Genomic DNA, 12778 nt, shown 5'->3' with positions numbered 1-12778 from the left:
GGCCTAATTATCTCCAAAGATCCCAATAGGTAAAGAAAGCTATTTTGTTCCTCTGGTTCTGCTTCCTTGGTGGCTCAGATGGAAAGAGTATGCCTGCCGTGCAGGAGACCAGATTTCAATCCCAGGGTTGAGAAGATCCCCTGGAGAAGGGAATGGCTACCCACTCCACTATTCTTGCCTGGAGAATTCCATGGACAGAGGAGCCTAGCAGGCTACAGTCCATGGGGTCACCAAGAGTAGGAGGCCACTGGCTGACTAACACTTCTCTGGTTCTGCTGCCCATTATGGTAACTGCATCCGCCTCTTCTCTGGGATTTGAGTCCACATACTAGACCTTTGTCATCCTAAGTTTCCATCACTGTCACTTGAATCAAGGAGCTCGTTATATTGGCAACATTTCCTACTTCTATCCTCTACCTACAGTGGTTAGTATGATTTTTACCTAACGCGATTTTAAAGGATATTGGTGCTCTTCACCATCAATGCATTTCTCAATACTATGATGAAGAGATTGTCTTCTGAATGCTCTTGTGGGTTATTTTAGGGGTGCGAGTTGTGAACACATGATAAATCTGTTCTTATATTCTTATCTCCTCAGTTTTTTGGATTCTTTCCTCTATGTTCTATCAAGTTCTTTTTGGCATCTCAAATTCATGTAGGTTACTGTTGACTTTAGTTTTAGTCCATCAACCAAGCAAATAAATGGAATCCTTCCCAGTAGTGTGAGTCAATATTTTGCATCCAGAGTCCCTTGTAGATATTCACACATTGAAAATTTGACCTGATCTAAAATTATGTCCCTCTCTTCACGTTCCAGGTCCCTGAGACTCCATTCCCACACATATTCTTCATATTTAAAAATTTTTAAATTAACATCCAGTAAAATTGACTCTTTCCGAAGCATATAATTCCATGAGCTTTAACACATATAGAGTCATGTGATTACCACCACAATCAAGTTACAGAATAATTCCTTCACCTTGGGATCTTCTTTGTGCTGCCTCTTCATAATCATATCCTTCCCCTATACAGATGGAAACTGTCCATCTGTTCTCTATCTCTGTGCGTGCATGCTAAGTCACTTCAGTCTCATCCGACTCTATGCAACCCTATGGACTGTGAACCGCCAGGCTTCTCTGTCCATGGGATTCTCCAGACAAGAATACTAGAATGGGTTGCCATGCCCTCTTCTGGGGATCTTCCCTACCCAGGGAATTGAACCTGCATCTCTTGTGGCTCCTGCATTGCAGGCAGATTCTTCACTGCTGAACCACGGGAAAGGCTCCTATATCACAGTACTATCTTTTTGAGAATGTCATGTAAGTGGAATCATGTAGTCTGTAGCCTTTTGGGACTTGCTTCTTTAATTTATCGTAGTGCATTTGAGACTCATCCACATTATTGTATGTATCAACAATCTGTTTATTGATGAATTTTCCAGTGTATGGATGTACCACAGTTTGTTCATCCTTCCAGCTTTTGAAGGATATTTTGGTTGTACCTAGATTTTGGCGATTATGATTAGAGCTCCTATAAACATTCATGTATAGATTTTTTTGTGAATGTTTTTGTGTGAATGTAAGTTTTCATTTCTTTAGGGTAAAGCATCTGCCTACAATGTGGGAGACCTGGTTTTGATCCCTGGGTCGAGAAAATCCCCTGGAGGAGGAAATAGCAACCCACTCCAGTAGTTTTGCCTGGAAAATCCCAAAGATGGAGGAGCCTGGTAGGCTGCAGTCCATGAGGTTGCAAAGAGTTGGACACGACTGAGCGGGCACACTTTCACTTTCCCTATAGGGTAAATACCGGAGGAGTAGGAATGCTGAGTCATATGGTGGGTATAGGTTTAACTATAAGAAACTGCCAAACTGTTTTCTAGAGTGGATGTATTGTTTTGCATTTCTGCCAAAAAGGTATAAAAATTTCAGTTCCTCGCCATTCTTGCAAACTCTTGATATTGTCACTTTTCTGTTAGCCATTCTAATAGGTATGCTTTATTGATAACTGTATCCTTATTCCCATCAGATTAGATAGTCATTTAGTCCTGTATTTCCTCAAAGATTTATTGCTCTTTATATTATTTACTATTTTGCTCAGTGTTCAACTGCAAATGACAGAAACCATTTTGCCAAGTGTGAGAAAGAAGAGAATTAAAATAGTATATATGTGTGTCTTAGTTTGTCTGGGCCACTGTAACAAAAGTACCAAAGCCTTTGACTGTGTGGATCACAACAAACTGTGAACAATTCTGAAAGAGATGGGAATACCAGACCACCTGACCTGCCTCCTGAGAAATCTGTATGCAGGTCAGGAAGCAACAGTTAGAACTGGACATGGAACAACAGACTGGTTCCAGGAGCACGTCAGGGCTGTATATTGTCACCCTGCTTATTTAACTTATATGCAGAGTACATCATGAGAAATGCTGGACTGGAAGAAACACAAGCTGGAATCAAGATTGCTGGGAGAAATATCAATAACCTCAGATATGCAGATGACACCACCCTTATGGCAGAAAGTGAAGAGGAACTAAAAAGCCTCTTCATGAAAGTGAAAGTGGAGAGTGAACAAGTTGGCTTAAAGCTCAACATTCAGAAAATAAAGATCATGGCATCTGGTCCCATCGCTTCATGGGAAATAGATAGGGAAACAGTGGAAACGGTGACAGACTATTTTTCTGGGCTCCAAAATCACTGCAGATGGTGACTGCGGCCATAAAATTAAAAGATGCTGACTCCTTGGAAGAAAAGCTATGACCAACCTAGACAGCATATTCAAAAGCAGAGACATTACTTTACCAACAAAGGTCCATCTAGTCAAAGCTATGGTTTTTCCAGTAGTCACATAGGGATGTGAGAATTGGACTATAAAGAAAGTTGATCGCTGAAGAATTGATGCTTTTGAACTGTGTTGTTGGAGAAGACTCTTGAGAGTCCCTTGGACTGCAAAGAGATACAACCAGTCCATCCTAAAGGAAATCAGTCCTGAATATTCATTGGAAGGACTGATGCTGAATTTGTAACTCCAATACTTTGGCCACCTGATGCGAGGAACTGACTCACTGGGAAAGACCCTGATGCTGAGAAAGATTGAACGTGGGAGGAGAAGGGGATGACAGAGGATGAGATGGTTGGATGGCATCACTGACTTGATGGACATGAGTTTGAGTAAACTCTGGGTGTTGGTGATGGACAGGGAGGCCTGGTGTGCCGCATTCCATGGGGTCACAAAGAGTCCAACACGACTAGCAACTGAACTGAACTGAACTGAACAAAAGTACCACAGACTGGATAGCTTATAAACAACAGAAATTTATTTCTTATGGTTCTGGAGGCTTAAGAGTGCAAGATTAAGGAACCTACAGATTGAGTGTTTGGTTAGACCTGTTTCTGGTTCATAGATGTCTTTCCACATGTCCTCATATAGTAGAAAGAGCAAGGGAGCTCTCTAGGGTGGGTTCTCTTTTATAAGGGCACTAATCCTATTCATGAAGGCGCTTCCTTCATGACCTTATCACTTCCTGGAAACTTGACCTCCTAATACCTTCACAATGAAGGTTAGGTTTCAACATATGAATTTTGGGTGACACAGACGTTTAGTCTATGGTACTGTGGTAGGCAGAATTCTAAGGTGGTTCCCAGATTGTGTCCCCTTGGAGTACTTGTCTTGTCTAATTCCCTTTCTTTGAGTGTGTGAAGAAACTTTAAATATGACAGGATATTACTCATAGCTTTATGTTATATTATATGGTGGAATGAATTTTGCTGCTGTAATTAACATCCCTGATCAGTTGACTTTGAATCAGTCAAAAGTGAGGTTTTTCTGAGAAGGCAATGGCACCCCACTCCAGTACTTTTGCCTAGAAAATCCCATGGACGGAGGAACCTGATAGGCTGCAGTCCATGGGGTTGCTAGTCGGACACGACTGAGCAACTTCACTTTCACTTTCCACTTTCATGCATTGGAGAAGGAAATGGCAACCCACTCCAGTGTTCTTGCCTGGAGAATCCCAGGGACGGGGAAGCCTGGTGGGCTGCCGTCTATGGGGTCGCACAGAGTCGGACACGACTGAAGCAACTTAGAAGCAGCAGCAGCAGCAGCTGACCCAATCAGAATATCTTTTAAAAGCTACAAGAAGAAAAGCATATGCCTTTCTCCTGGCCCTAAGGGAGTAAGCTGCCATATTGTAGAGAGGACCATGTGGGAAGGACCCGAAAGCAGCCTCTAGGAGCTGGTAGTAGTCACCCGCTGACAGTTAGGAAAAGACATGGCCATGTAACCATGTGACCATGGAGAAGTAAATTTTGCCAGTGACCTGAGAGGGTGTGGAAGTAGATCTTTCCTTAGTTGGGCCTCCTGAAGAGGGCACAGCTGCTGACACCTTGATTTCCATGAGATCCTGAGCCTCTAGAGGACCAGGCTAAAATGTGCTGGATTTTTGATCCATGGAGATTACAAGATAATTAATGTGTACTGTTTTAAGCTACTAAATTCATGGCAACATATTATGCAGCATTAGAAACTGAATACAGTATACTAACAGTTTTTAGATTTCTAGAAGTTTCAGTCCCCAAACTTGAAAGCTACAAAGCTGAAATTGACACAGCCAGGAGACATGCCCGACGATACAGCGAGACTGTTGTAGCTGCACTCCTGCTGGTACTTTCATCTGATACACAGCATTCATGAAACCAAAATCAAACATCATAAATAAAAGCCGTGCACCATGGCAAGACTCAGATCGCATGTTGTTGTGATGCTTTCTCATCTGTGAAACAGGAATCATAATAGTACTTACCTCAATAGGTAGTTATAAGGATTAAATGAAATGAAACTTTAAAAATTTATTTATTGATTTATATTTATTTTTGGCTGTGCTGGGTCTTCATTGCTATGCGGGCTTTTCTCTAGTTGTGATGAGTGAGGGTTATTGTTGCAGTGCCTGAGCTTCTCATTGTAGTGGCTTCTCTTGTTGCAGGACACAGGCTCAGGGACACTTGGGCTTCAGCAGTTGTGGCATGTGGGCTCAATGGTTGCGGTGTCCAGGCTCTAGAACACAGGCTCAGTAGTTGTGGCACACGGGTTTAGTTGCTCCACAGCATGTGGGATCTTCCTGGACCATGGATCGAACCTGTGTCTCCTGCCTTGGTAGGCAGATTCTTTACCACTGAGCCACCAGGGAAGCCTGAAATAAAACTTTTAAAGTATTCGAGTAATACACAGTTCTTAATGTTCTACATGTATTACCTATTATTATTTAGAATTGACTTGCCCAAGACCACAGAACTAGTAAGAAGCTGAGTGGAGACTTAACTTTCTATCTGTCTGCTACCAAATTTCATTATCCTTCTCCACATCCCCTTCTTCACTTTAATGGGAAGAGTGATCAGGAGCCCAGTTTATTTATTTATTTATTTGGTTGGGTTGGGTTGGGTCTTTGTTGCCCTGCGTGGGCTCTGTTGTTGTGCTGGGGGCTCAGTAGTTGCCCTGTGGTGTGTGGGATCTTAGTTTCCTGACTAGGGATCAAACCTGAGTTATCTGCACTGGAAGGTGGATTCTCAACCACTGGACCACCAGGGAAGTCCCCAAGAACTCAGTTTTAAAGAGGCTTTGCCCATTCCTATTCTTAGGCTCTCTGAAGAGGCAGAGGAAGTTCTGCATAATGGAGCATGAATGTTTTATGAATTGATATTCACTGAGTAAATTAAAGAGTCATTAATATACTCATTAACAAGTGCCTCACTTTGTTTGGAATTCTGAGAATGGTTGGACCATGCACAACCTAATGAGCTCATGTGGACTTCTTGAAATTCCCTAGGTCAGCCTCCTTGCTTTCACAACTTTCTGTCTCTCCTGACTTTTGCGTCTGGTGTCTTACACCATGTTCCAAATATATGTCTCTTTTTCTCCTTTGCTAATTGAAATTCTTTGCCTGTCACTGGGAGGAAAAGATGTGGAAGTTTGGAATGTCTGTCTTTACTAGCTATGGAAGATATTTGTCTGTGTGTGGACATATGCATGTGTATGCATGCTTGGAGAGCAAGGCAAATGGTTTGGTGAGATTGTTTTAGACTCTTAGAATTGATGGAAAGAAGAGTAATTCTAGTAAGAGTGAAGAGTGAAGGGGCTAGTGAAGTTGATCCAATCCAGGGGGTAAAATAATTAATGGTATTAAGAAGGAATGAAATATGATTATTATAAAACTAAATATTTTAAGTCAAAATGTTAATTAAAGAATTAAAAAACTGGACTTCCCTGGACAGTGGATAAGAATCCACCTGCCAGTGCAAGGTATGCAGGTTCAATCTCTGGTCCAGAAAAATTCCACATGCTGCGGAACTATGAAGCCTGTGTGCACCAGCTACTGAAGTCTGCAGCCTAGAGCCCATGAGCAGCAGCTACTGAGCCCATGTACTGCAGCTGCTGAGCACACCTAGAGCCTGTGCTCCCCAGCAAGAGAGGCCGCCCCAGTGAGAAGCCCGTGCACCTCCACTAGAGAAAGCCTGTGCCGTGAGAAGACCCAGTGCAACCAAAGAAAAAAATTTTTTTCAATTAAAGGTGGCAGTGATTTGAGGTGATATTTTCAGGGAAAGCATTGCATAGCCAGTGACTATGGAGAGGTCCTTGAAGCTACTCAATGTAGTCAAGATCTGAACAACATGCAGGTCAGTATAAACCCTAAGTACTAGTCTCAGCCTTTGATTGTAAACATCAGAACTTGCTCTGGCTGATTCAAACCAAAATGGGTATTACCAGGAAGCCTATTGAAATACTCACTAAATAAATGACAGAAACCAGGAGGACTGAGTTTAAGTGATGAAATATATGAGAACTGAGCAGGATGTTGCTCAATTTGTATAATAAAAATATTTCAAAGGATTTATGGCTGCAGATAATGACAGATGGCCCTATATCAGACTTCCCCAGTGACAACAATTTTATTTTATTATCTTTTTATAGTTTTATGTATTTTAATAGCAAACTTACAGGAACAGTACAGAAGACAGACAGCATTAAAAACATGCACTTGCATGTAGGATAACTCAGTTAGAAAGGTATAGTGAATGGATGGAATCTACTGTATGATAAAAATGCTACCAACACCATTTAGTTGCGGTCAATAAGAAATTTACTTGTCCAGAAAAATTTAACAGGTTTATTTATAATTGTTGTAAAGTTGAACTGCTAAAACTTGTTCACTGAAACATTTTGACTTGCATTAATGCTTTATGTCCCCACTTTTATATTAAAAATTCACACACAAATGAAAATGGAGAAACTGCCAGTACCTGATTTCTGTCCCTGTTTTTCCATTTGCAGTCATATACTTAGGTACCTTTTGACCCCATGGGAAAAAATTGCTTAACGTTCAGAACAACCAATAATAGGAAGAAGAGAATTTTTTTTAGTTTTTTTTTTATTGAAGGATAATTGCTTTACAGAATTTTGTTGTTTTCTGTCAAACCTCAAAATGAGTCAGCCATAGGTAAACATATGTCCCCGCCCTTTTGAACCTCCCTCCCATCTCCTTCCCATCCCATCCCTCTAGGTTGATATGGAGCCCCTGTTTGAGTTTCTTGAGCCATACAGAAAATTCCAGTTGGCTATCTATTTTACAAATGGTAATGTAAGTTTTCATGTTCCATGTATCTCACCTTCTCCTTCCCTTTCCCCATGTCCATAAGTCTATTCTCTATATCTATTTCTCCATTTCTGCCCTGTAAGTAAATTCTTCAGTACCATTTTCCTAGATTCTGTATATATGCATTAGAATACAATATTTATCTTTCTCTTTCTGACTTACTTCACTCTGTATAATAGGTTCTAGGTTCATCCTAGAAGAACCAAGAATTTTTTTTAAAATTCTTTCTGGTCATACAATACACACCACAAACATGGAAAAAGTCTTTGATTTCTTTTTGGGTGTGCTACTTTGTTAAATGTCTACTTCTTTTATCATTTGGAAGATTATAATTACTTAAAGAAGCTACATTCTTATTATGAGGTTAATTACTGAGCATAATAAAGTTTATATCATTTTAGAAAAAAAAATAAAAAAGAATAAAATGATTCCCAGCATAGTCAATTCTTAAGCACATTCTTCACTTAAGGGGTGTGGTAGCTGGATCTCTTTTGGCATAATTGTTACACGTTTGGCATGGAGGACACACGTTAGTATCTTCAAAACGGCCAACCTGATTATCCTCACTTTCCTCCTGCAAAGCACCAAGAGCTGCACTGGAAGCGCAGATCTGTTCTGAAGTTCTGAGCACTTTTCCACACCAGATGCTAGAAGGGAAGTTGGTGAATGAGAAGCTCAGTGGATTTTTGATTAACAGCTAATTTCGTGGAGTGGCACGGGACCAGGCCTGTGATGATGAGGTTTCTTCGCCCCTCCAGTAGAGGGCGCACTCTTGTGACGTGCTTTTGTAGCAGTGTCTGCCTTGGTGCTTTACCGCCAGTTGATTTGCAGGCAGTCAGCTTTGTACAAGCCATGGTACAGAGACCTCCTCACTTATCCCCTTTCTCCTCCGACTGGAGCTTGGTGAGCTAGAGGCTGTGCTGGAGAGCAATGGTGGCACTGCGACGGCTGTGAACACAATTCAACAATTGAAAATTCTTGGTAAAAAAAAAAAAAAAAACAACTAGTTGTTTGAAGGCACAGTAGAGTGACCTAAAGCAGGCAGAAACTGGAGGGGTTACAACCTAAGAAAGAAGCAAACATCCTAGAAAGACCCACACTCACCTGTCTTTCCCCAAGGGCACTTTCCAGTCTACTTAATGTATGGTAATAGAGCCCAGAATTAGTCATTCTGAATTACTAATAACTAATTACTAGTACTTCAGAATTACTAATGGAGTAAGAAAACAGAGTTGGAGTTCAGGGCTGCTAGAATGGCTGAAAATAGATGGGGAAAAAGTGGAAACAGTGACAAATTTTATTTTCTTGGACTCCAAAATCACTACAAATGGTGACTGCAGCCACAGAATTAAAAGATGCTTGCTCCTTGGAAGAAAAGCTATGACAGACCTAGACAGTGTATTAAAAAGCAGGGACATTACTTTGCTGATAAAGGTCCATATAGTCAAAGCTATGGTTTTTCCGGTAGTATGGTTTTCCAGCAGAAGGAGAATGGAGAGACAAAGGATGGGATGGTGGGATAGCATCACTGACTCAATGGACATGAGTTTGAGCAAACTCCAGGAGATCCATGGGGTCACAAGGTTGGATATGACTTAACTACTGGATGACAACAAGAACAGAATGGCTAAAAGTTAAGGGGGCTATTTAGGAAAAGAGGGAGTCATGAGAGAGAGCTCCCAAATCTGCAAATCTTTCTTCAAATCCTTAGCTTACTGTGAAAACACAGGGCAAGACTCCAAGGAATCCCAGAAGAAAGCATGAGCAATCTTCCTAGGCAGGTATTACAGCCTGTGCCGTGGATACATAATTTAGAGTTCAAGTTCTGCCAAGATAAGAGCTTGACAAATACCTTAGTCTTTTTGTTAAAATATCAGAAGGATCAAACTCTAGGAGTAAGGACCATGTATAAGGACTAAGGACTCCTCCTTAGGCTAAAGGAACTACTGTAAAGACCTACCTTAATAAAGCTTAAAATGAAGTCCCACAAGAAAAGTTATCTGCCAGTAGTTTCACTCCTTGCTAGGACAAAAATCGATACTTTTCTAAGGAAGATAATGGTGTCTAGAGTTCTATAACATATCATCCTCAATGTCCTGTATGTAATAAAAATATTATTAGATATGAGAAGAAACAGGAAAATGGGACCCAGAGCCAAGAGAGAAAACAGTAAATAGAAACAGACTCAGAGATGATCTGGATTTCAGTTTTAGCAACGAGTTAAAACAATTGTGATAAATAGGTTGAGTCTATAGGAAAAGATGATATAATGGATGAGGAGAAGAGGGATTTCAAAAGATATATGAAAACTGTGAAACAGAATCAATGGGAATACTAACACTAAAAAAATAAAATATGCATAATGAAAATTCTATTAGATGAGATTAATGCAGATTTGGCAGAATAGAAAAAAGGGTGAGTGAATTTCAAGACAAGTCAGTAGAAATTATCTGAAGATAAACACAGAGAGAGAAAGAATGGAAATAAAATAATAGAGTCTCAATAACCTTTGAAAGAAATATTAAGGAGTTTAGATTACATGTATTTGGAATCCTAGGGAAATAAGAAACAAGAACGTGGGATAGGAAAAATAAAAATTTCCCAGTTGACAGCTTGTTTGGAGGTTCTAGCAGGGGAGTGCAGCTACTTGTATGCCCTTGACTGAAGACTGGTCCTCCTCTATCGGGGATGGTCGTCCTCTTCGACCGAGCGTGCAGCTTCGGGAAGAACGCACATGGAGCAGTGAGGGAGGAAGGGGACACCCGCCTAGCCAGCCAGATCAGCCGAATCAACCCTGGTGATCAATGGGGTGACAGATGTAGCAACCAGATTGGGAGAATGGCATTAAAACATGTACAATATCATATAAGAAACAAACAAACAAAAATTTCCCAGTTGATCAAAAATCAGCAGTTTATAGAAAAAAAGGAGAGCAAATCCCAAGGAAGATAAATACAAAGAAAATCACATTTGATCAGAATGATGAAAGCAATGGCTAAGAAATATCTTAAAGGGATCCAGATAAGTCTAAAAAGGCAGCATATAGGGGAAAGATGGTATGAATAACAGCTGACTTCTCATAAAAACATTCCAGAAGAGAATGTAATGACATATTTAAAATCAGAAAAAGTTAATCTGTCAAGTGAGAATTCCATATCTAGTGTAAAAATCTTTCAAAAAACGAAGGCAAAACGAAAGAAAAATGAAGGCAAGAATAAAGATAAAATGAAAAAAATGAAGGCAAGAATAAAGATATTTTCACTTCTTATAGTGAAGGCTGAGAATAAAGATATTTTCACTTTTTATAGTGAAGGCTGAGAGACCTGCAGTATAAGAAATGCTAGTGGAAGTTTTTGAAGAAAAGGAGAAATGATATCAGATGGAAATTTCAATCCATAGGAGGGAATGAAGAGTAATAAAATGTGAATATATGGGAAAAGAAAGATAAAACATTACTTAAATGACAATTCTTTAGAGTGAAAATAATAACAGTATACTGTGTAAAAGGAAAATATTTGATAGCAGTATGAAGAGTGAGAGGTGAAATGGAATTTTACTGTTATAAGGTTCTTGTATGTAAAGTAGCATAATATTGATTCAAGGTACATGGTGATAAGTTAAATACGTATATTGTAATCCTAAGAGAACCATCAGAAAATAATGCAAAGATGTATAGCTTAAAAGCCAATAAAGGAAATAGACTGGAATACTACAAAAAAAGAAAGAAAAAGATTAACCCAGGGGACAGTAGGAAAAGAAAGAACAGAGAAACAAAACAAAAAAAATAGGAGACATATAGCAAAAGACAGTAAGGTGATAGAATTATATCCATCATATCAATTAAGTTTTAAAATCTACATGGGCTAATATTAAACACTGCAGTTAAAAGATAGAGATCAGCAAAGAGATAAAAAAAAATAAGACCCAACTATATGCTTTCTATGAGAAACTCATTAGTCTAAAGACTTGGCAGGATGGAAAGATGTATAATTTGTAAACACTTAGCATAAGAAGACTGAAATGGCTATGTTAATATCAGACAAGTTAAAAAGTGTTACACAGATAGAAGGCTCATCTTACAAGAAGAAAGGAGTCAGTTCATCAGGAAAATATACTAATCCTAAATGTGTATGCATCTAATAACAAGCCACAAATATATGAAGCAAAATTTGATGGAAATAATGGTAGAAAAAGAAAAATCTATAATTACAGTTGTATGTTTTAATATCATCTCACTGTAATTTATAGAGTCAGTAAGTAAAATATCAGTAAGTATACAGAAAATTTGAACAACACTATGAACCAACTTGACCTAACTGACAATTATAGAACAATGTACCCAACATCTGTAGAATATACAATCACATGCTTTTCTAATGCATATGGAATGTGCACTGTGTTAGAACATATGTTGTTGTTTAGCTGCTGAGTCGTGTCCAACTCTTTCACGATCCCATGGACTGTAGCCTGCCAGACTCCTCTGTCCTTTGGATTTCCCAGGCAAGCATACTGGATTTGGTTGCCATTTCCTTTTCCAGGGGATCTTCTGCATCCAGGGATCGGACCTGCATCTGCTGTATTGGTAGGCAGACTCTTTACTACCGAGCCACCTGGGAAGCCCATGGTAGAACATACAGTGGGCTATAAAACTAGTCTTGATGAATTTTAAAAGATTGAAATGATACAGAATATGTTCTCTGATCATAATGAAATTAAATTAAGAGGTCAATAACAATAATATATTTGGAAAGTTCCCAAGTGTTTGGAAATTAAATAATACACTTCTAAATAACCCAAGGTCATGGAAGTAATCATAAGAGAAGTGAGAAAGTACTTTGAACTAAATGATACTAAAAGCACAGCATGTAAGAATTTTGGACAGAAATAAAGCATTATTATAGCTTTATATCAGCTTGAAGTGCTGATATGAAGAAGAAAGGTTTAAAATCAGTAATCTGGTTTCCATGTTAAGAAGCTAGAAGAAGAGAGAAATTAAGCCTACAGTTAATAGTGAAGAGGAATTAATAAAGATTACTGTTGAAGTCAATAAAGTAAAAAAAATATGTCAAAGAAAATGGAGATGATAGAGAGTCCAGTGGACTTGAAGACAAATGAATAGAAATTCTCTTGTCTGAA

This window comes from Bos indicus, chromosome 21 (assembly GCF_029378745.1).
Source record: "Bos indicus isolate NIAB-ARS_2022 breed Sahiwal x Tharparkar chromosome 21, NIAB-ARS_B.indTharparkar_mat_pri_1.0, whole genome shotgun sequence".
NCBI classification, from domain to species: domain Eukaryota; kingdom Metazoa; phylum Chordata; class Mammalia; order Artiodactyla; family Bovidae; genus Bos; species Bos indicus.
This window is presented reverse-complemented; position numbering follows the sequence as displayed.